This window comes from Mycteria americana, chromosome 11, assembly GCF_035582795.1.
Source record: "Mycteria americana isolate JAX WOST 10 ecotype Jacksonville Zoo and Gardens chromosome 11, USCA_MyAme_1.0, whole genome shotgun sequence".
Lineage (NCBI taxonomy): Eukaryota > Metazoa > Chordata > Aves > Ciconiiformes > Ciconiidae > Mycteria > Mycteria americana.
This window is the reverse complement of record NC_134375.1, coordinates 7,643,635-7,649,634: the sequence shown is the minus strand read 5'-3', so window position 1 is coordinate 7,649,634 and position 6,000 is coordinate 7,643,635.

Here is a 6,000-nt window from a genome sequence, read left to right as displayed (position 1 = left end):
CGAGGTGTGCGAGGCAGAAACCTTTGCACTTTTGGAAAGATCCAGAATTCTTTTTTTTTTTTTAATCTATCGTATCCAAGGTTGCTCTGAGAACAGAAAAAAACTTTACTGCAAGAGAGAGTTGAGTGATGGAAGAGATGCCTGTAGCTTCTCTGCATTTCACCCAAGGTGAAATTCCTCTACAGGAGAGTCCCCTTCCCAACAGGGATGCCCTGGGAAGCAGAGCCTCTTACCTGGCATGGGGGGACCTGTCTGTGCTGGCACCTAAGAAGCTACAGATCCCCACAAAACGCCCTCAGATGAGAAAATGAGTGTCCTTTCTGTCATGTTAAATATGGAGAAACACTGGAAAGGAGGACGTGGCAGCTCAGGAATACAAGCCTCAGCAGATGTTAGTGTGTAGCATCAATGGAAGACAATCTTGTGGAAAAAGCCCTCCATGGGCTGTCCATTTAAGTCACTGCTTGGCTCTGAATCTTTCTGAGAGCAGATTAACCTCAGAGGCAGCCCTGCCAGACCGACAGATTGGCGTGAGAGGAGGCAGACAAGTGACCCAGGTACCACGAACATAAAACATGGGCTTGCTTTTTAATTGTGCAGTACCCAGCCAGAAATATTGTCCTTGCTGGCTGGTCTACAAGACTCAACATGCCTTTTGCTGTGCCAAAACACAATGACATTTTATTCAGAAATTCAGCAGAATGACATCTGCTGCTGCAATGGCCAAGTTTCTGCCTCGGCAAAACTTGGACTGGATTTTAGCTAAGTGGCCAGACAGGTGATAACATGGCGAAGTCTCCACCCTCCTTTCAGTGTTGGCTCTTCACAGGGATGCAAAGGGGCTAACACCTAATTTTGTAGGTGTGGAAAAGCTGTGCACTTCAGATTTCTATATGTACCACAGGCACCAGAGATGTTGTCTTGCTTGCTTTCAGGGAATAACTGAGTTTGTGTGAGGAGTGCTAAGGTCAGCAGAAAGGGAAAAGAAGGAATGTCAGAAATAGGCCTTAGGCACCCCAGAGATCCATAAAAAAATGGGAAAGCTCTGGGTGGGAGAATGTACCTCCCTGTCTCCACAATCTATTGCCACATTCACTCTCTGCACACTCAGGATGCAGGAAAAGCCAAACATAGCAACTCCTCTCCCCCAAGTTTTACGGGAAAAAAGGGGAAAAAACGGTGTCCAGAGACATCCAGGAGCATTACCAGGCACAGAGGTACAAACAGTAGGAACCTAGCACTACATCCCCACAAAGAGGCGCAAGTCACGGGGCTGGAGAAGTATACAAAAACTTTCCTGGAAAAGGTTTTATCCAGCTACATAATTTTTCTGTGTTTTGAAGAAGTTTGGGTCATCTTAAAATCAAGCAGAGGCTCCCAAGAGAAAAAGGCCTGCAGGCGCCAAACTATTTAGCTTTTTTTAGTGCTTTAGCTTAGCAAAGTTAGCAGCCCGGCTGAGAGCAGCAGAGACTCTACACTCATAGAGTCAAGGCAAAGTTGAGGCACCAAAACCTGCTTTCCAGTCAGTAGAAAGCTTCAAAATGTTAACAAAAAATTGTGTCTGCCAAAAATACAAGTGTCTTCTAGGTAATTCTTCAATCACTTTTTTTACTAACAGTGCCTATATCCACAGGGAAAACATTCACTGGAGTGGGAAGGGCATGACACAGGGGAGGAAGAACGAGGACTGGTGAAACTCCAAAAGTTTCCATGTTTCGTCCTTGGGTTGTGCAAGAGATCTGGACACACGTCACCCCAAACCCCACAGAAGCAGTAAGTGCTTCGCAGCAAACGAGCACTCTTAGGTGGATATCATCACTCAGATCACAGCCGAATACTTCCAGACTAATACCTGAAATCCTGGCAAGATTAGCCAGTGCTCACACTGTGCAGCAGATAACCTGATTTATGCCTGCAGGAGACAAGAAAAGCCATGGCCTCCTCACTACTGTGGTCATAACATCCCGTATTTCAAGGAAAATTCAAGGAATGGGTGTTTGGGAAGACTTCCCAAATAGCTGATCACGCAGGCCACAAAGCAGGCACACTGCAGGAGGGATTTCCAGGGTTATTGCATGCACAGATCCCGAGCTGGTAACACATTGGATTGAGGGAGCTCGCTTTCCCTCAGCAGAAACTCGAGAGCTTGTCCCTCCAGACAGCTCTGCTTGCCCCTCTGCAAAGCGGGGAGGCTTGACGCTCAGTCAGCCTCAGAGGAACAGCTCTCTTCATCCACAGCGCCAGAAAGGAAAGGCAAAAACAAAAATGCCTTTTTATCATCACGGGTAGGCTGTGAGATTGCAGACCAGCTGCATCGTCCTCCTTACACAGAGATCACTCCTCAGCTTCTCACAACATGCCTCATGGCCCCAGCTCTGCCAGCAGCATGCTCACAGCACGTGTTTCTAGTTATTCCCTTTTAACCCCTCTGGCTTCATGTTACAGAAGACCAATATAAAGAACCAGGTTCCCTGTAGGTGGACGGGAGCAGGAGAACTTGATCCAAAAGGAGCAAAATCCTGCAGCTGTCATCGAGTTGAAGACTTAGCGTAAAGTCTTAAATCACAGCGATCACCACAGGCTGAATTGCACGTGTGCATGGGATTAAGTCACATCTAACTCCAGGCTTCCCATGTACAAACATTTTAACAGCTACCTCTGTACATGCAGATTAAAAACATAAGCAAAGAAATGTAAAAACCAGAAGTGCATCTTCAGCGTGCACAGCTGGGGCCAGCTGGCACACGGCTGTCATGAAGCACTGCACCACTTCGGCAGAGTCTCAACCAAAACGCCATCCCCCGTCTCCTTGAAACACTCCTGAAACAAAGCCTCATGGCTCAGACCTGCCAAGTCTCCTTCATTTGGACTGAAACTCACTCACACTTGGCAGCAGTTCGGTGCAATTTGAAGCTGGCTCAGACCTAAAGTGAAAAGATTAATGGGATATTTGAAATCTCACTCCCATTTTTCCTCAGATCTCACTTATGTAAAAGCTCTGATGTTGGTTGCTGAGCTCCTTAAAACATAATCTGCACAATGTGCCACAGTAAATAAACAGATTTAAGCAGCAAGTCTGTTTAAAAGGAGTTTATTTAGAAAGCACACGCATCACTAAAGAGAGCTTATTTCTTATCTAACTCCAGGCACTTAGAAGGCAATCCTTCAGGGGGGTTCTGCAGGCAGTGTGAGATTAATTTTGTTTGCAGCAATTATTTTCAGGATGTTCTCCACTCATATTAAGAGGCTGAAAGTTCAGTTAGTTTCTTGGCTTGGGGATTAGAGAGAAGCTGGAGACATTAAAAAAACTTTGGGCCAAACTTACCCAGAAAAGTGGCCTTCCCTGCTTGGGCAGACTGGCCTTCAGCAGAGGAAGCAATGAGAGTCTAACGCACTCAGACCTGCAATCGAAGGATCTGATGGTCCACAATTTCAGCCCTACTTCTCAGCAGTGGCCTCATCCAAACAAGTTAAGGCCTCCAAACGGTGCCTGAATTAACTGAACTCCCACTTGCATATTTACTAGACAGACAGACAGAACTGGAGTTGCTCTTCACAGAGGGTGGAGAGGACCTCAGCAACCACCAACAGACACGTTCTGAACACTGACCATCACAGGACCAACCACACCATCCATTTCTGAAAGCCAGACCACCCCAGTGATAAGTTGTACCCTTTTCACATAAATCACAGTGTCCAAGTTCAAGTAACAAACAGCACGTGTTCAACAGCCTCTAGCAACGCTTCAGGCCAGCAAAGACTCTGAATTCCCTCTGGAAATCAGGGAAAAGTTGGTATTTTTCCTCAATCTGGAAGCCCCTTTAGGGCCCACTGAAGCCTGCTCATGTTCACCATGGACTCAAAGCTCACGAGAGGGCAGGGGCTTTGGTTTAAAAGGTTACAGGAGAGATGGCAACTTCAGCCCATAGGTTTCCTTCCTGCCACACTGATGAGTTGGTTTAGTGCTGACTCAGGAGAACAGCAAGCAGCTACTGAACCAACAGACACATCTGCTTTGCTGCTCATTCATCTGCACCTCAGGATTTGAATGTAGAAGGGGAGAGACCCACAGCCTCTGCAGCTTACCTCAGGAGCCTAGAAGCCAAATGAATGTTTTTTAATCTCAAAATATTATATTATGATTCAAGTTAGAAAAAGATTTGCACATTGTTACTCCAATCTGAAGTGATTTAGTCCTTTCCAGTAGCAAGGAACTGTATTCTGTTGTGCGGACTCACACTTCGGCATTCACACAAAGTGTTCTGTCCTGGTTTCCGCTGAGATAATTTTTTTTTGTCCTAGTAGCTGGTATGGTGCTGTGTTTTGGATTTAGTATGACAATAGTGTTGATAACACACTGATGTTTTAGTTATTGCTAAGTAGTGCTTACACTAGTCAAGGACTTTTCAGCTTCTCATACCCTGCCAGAGAGAAGCTGGGAGGGTACACAGCCAGGACAGAACACCTGCAATACATTGATGACTTCATCGTATGGGGCAACACAGCAGAAGAAATTTTTGAGAAAGGGAAGAAAATAGTCCAAATCCTCCTGAAAGCCGGTTTTGCCGTAAAACAAAGTTAGGTCAAGGGACCTGCACAGGAGATCCAGTTTTTAAGAATAAAATGGCAAGATGGACTTCATCAGATTCCAATGGATCTGATCAACAAAGTAACAGCCATGTCTCCACCCACTAGCAAAAAGGAAACACAAGCTTTCTTAGGCGTTATGGGTTTTTGGAGAATGCATATTCCAAATTACAGTCTGATCATAAGCCCTCTCTACCAAGTGACCCGGAAGAAGAATGATTTCAAATGGGGCCCTGAGCAACGACAAGCCTTTGAACAAATTAAACGGGAGACAGTTCATGCAGTAGCCCTTGGGCCAGTCCAGGCAGGACAAGATGTAAAAAATGCGCTCTACACTGCAGCCGGGGAGAATGGCCCTACCTGGAGCCTCTGGCAGAAAGCACCAGGGGAGACTCGAGGTCGACCCTTAGGGTTTTGGAGTCGGGGATACAGAGGATTCGAGGCCTGCTATACTCCAACTGAAAAAGAGATACTGGCAGCATATGAAGGGGTTCGAGCTGCCTCAGAAGTGGTTGGTACTGAAGCACAACTCCTCCTGGCACCCCGACTGCCGGTGCTGGGCTGGATGTTCAAAGGGAGGGGCCCCCCTGCACATCATGCAACTGATGCTACGGGGAGTAAGTGGGTTGCACTGATCACACAACGGGCTTGAATAGGAAACCCCAGTCACCCAGGAATCTTGGAAGTGATCATGGACTGGCCAGAAGGCAAAGATTTTGAAATATCACCAGAGGAAGAAGTGATGAGTGCTGAAGAGGCCCCGCTGTATAATAAACTGCCAGAAAATGAGAAGCAATATGCCCTGTTCACTGATGGGTCCTGTTGTCTTGTGGGAAAGCATCGGAGGTGGAAGGCTGCTGTATGGAGTCCTATACGACAAGTCGCAGAAACTGCTGAAGGAGATGGTGAACTGAGTCAGTTTGCAGAGCTGAAAGCCATCCAGCTGGCTTTAGATATTGCTGAATGAGGAAAGTGGCCAGTGCTCTATCTCTATACTGACTCATGGAGGGTGGCAAATGCCCTGTAGGGGCAGTTAAGCAATGGAAGCAGAGTAACTAGCAGCGCAGAGGCAAACCCATCTGGGCTGCCGCATTGTGGCAAGATATTGCTGTCCAGGTAGAGAATCAGGTTGTAAAAGTACATCATGTAGATGCTCACGTACCCCAGAGTTGGACCACTGAGGAACATCGAAACAACCAGCAGGTGGATCAGGCTGCTCAGATTGAAGTGGCTCAGGTGGATCTGGACTGACAACATAAGGGTGAATTATTTATAGCTCCATGGGCCCATGATACCTCAGGCCATCAAGGAAGAGATGCAACATATAGATGGGCTTGTGATCGAGGGGTGGACTTGACCATGGACACTATTGCATGGGTTATCCATGAATGTGAGACATATGCTGCAATCAAG